Here is a 1,896-nt window from a genome sequence, read left to right on the forward strand (position 1 = left end):
GCTTATCACGTTGATGTGAGAATAAATGAAATGGTCTGCAAAGTGCTGGGCAGATTTTCTGGCATAGAGGTAAGGTTGAAGAACTGTCTTCTGTTATTTTTACCATTTTAATTTACAACCTGTAAAGAATCGTGCTTTTCTTTTTCTGCTTTACTTCATATGTAAGCATAGTTCCTTAACAGTGACACTTGGTCTAATTGACTTCAATCGATGCCTACAATTCCCTTTAACCAGACCAAGGGTGTACCTTACCTGCTATGCCCCCTTCTACCACCAAGCCTCAGGATTCTTGCTGCCCCACTCACCTCTCTGCCCAGAACTCTACAGAGTAGCTTCAGATGGTCCCTGTAAATCTCCCACACCTTTGGTTAGTGCTGCAGATTCTGGAGCCCTCTTGTTTGTTTCAAATCGCCTTTCAATCCACGTGGAGCCTCTAGTAATGTGTCTTTCTTCCTGTTCTTCTGGCACATCTTCAGACTCAATGATGACTCTTCAAAGGAACACAATCTTTATTTTCTTCCTCACAGCCTAAAAGAGGCTAAAATATATTCCAAACACAAGTATATAAAGTCCCTGTCATCTTTTTTCTATTTGTCAGTATATTAGCACGTATCCAATAGGTCTGTCATAAACAGGGTCAATAAAAGTCTATTTCAAAGCACATTACTCAAAGTGAAATAAATGTAAAACTCTTGCTATAAACTGTAAAGTTAAGCCCCAGAAATCTGTGGTAACAATGTCTATCCACACAGAACCAGTGTATTATAAATTCTCAGCATTCCCTCAAAGAAACGATACATTTTTTCAAGTCATTATGATGCAAAACACATCTCTTTATGTCTCATTTTAACTTATTTTTTCTCTTTACAGAAGTAAAAACTATATTCATTTACATTTAAAATAAAGATGAAAAATAATCAAATACTAGCTTGCTCTTACTAGTAAATAATGTCAGCATTTGGGCAAATAACTTTCTGGACTTATTTTTACATTCGTATTTTATCTCTTTGTTTTTCTTTTTAACACTGTTTTATAGTAGTATAAATATTGTTAAATAACCTGAATTTTATTTCCACTTATTTTGATTTGATTATTTTTTCATGCCAATGTTGTTTTTCTGAAGTAGTTAACAAACATGTAGCATTTCACTCATTTTTTTATAATAAATTTTTATTGTCTTTGTTAAGCATTTAAGGGATTTTCAACTTTTTGTTTAAAAAGACCACTTTGATGGCCATTCCTGATACAATTTTATTCATGCTAGTTAGTACTGTAAGAAAAAATTTTAATATAATTTAAAGCCTAATGGACATGAATATTTATAAACAAATACAAATTGCTCCTGGAAAAAAAAAGTGCAGCAGTTTACTCTCCCAACACTGTCTGAGTATTTAATTATCATTTAATTATCATTTCCACTCATTTTTATAATTTCCAGTTTTGGATTAAAAGTGTGTGTTTTATGCTGGTTTATTATTTTTTTCATTGAATTAGTAAGGTAGAACTTTAAATTTTTAAAAATAATCTATTCTACGGCCATGCTACCCTGAACAAGCCCAATCCTGTCCAATCTCGGAAGCTAAGCAGAGTTGGGCCTGATTAGTACTTGGATGGGAGACCAACTAGGAAGACCAGGTGCTGTAGGCATAAAAAATGAAAAATAAGGGATTGTAAGCTGACAAGGTCTTTGCAATCTGTGAGGTCAACCAAGGATTGCCTCGCCTAAAAAATAAAAAAAATGAAAAAATAAAAAAAAATAAAAACAATGTAATTTCTTTAGTTGACTTTCTGTTCCTACATTTTGTTGTTTGTTGTTAGTTTTCTACCTTCCTGCTCTTGTTTTAAACGATAGAGGACTTTTAATTGACTTGTTTGTGTTTCTTAGATGTTAAGAAC

General features: G+C 33.0%; 1 pseudogene; it reads left to right on the forward strand.

Annotated features, from left to right (window-relative positions):
- The first annotated feature begins 1,528 nt into the window (after positions 1 to 1,528).
- On the forward strand, positions 1,529 to 1,647 carry LOC120586420 (uncharacterized; annotated as a pseudogene).
- The last annotated feature ends 249 nt before the right edge of the window (positions 1,648 to 1,896 follow it).

Source organism: Pteropus medius, unplaced genomic scaffold, assembly GCF_902729225.1.
Source record: "Pteropus medius unplaced genomic scaffold, Ma_sr-lr_union100, whole genome shotgun sequence".
Classification (NCBI taxonomy): domain Eukaryota; kingdom Metazoa; phylum Chordata; class Mammalia; order Chiroptera; family Pteropodidae; genus Pteropus; species Pteropus medius.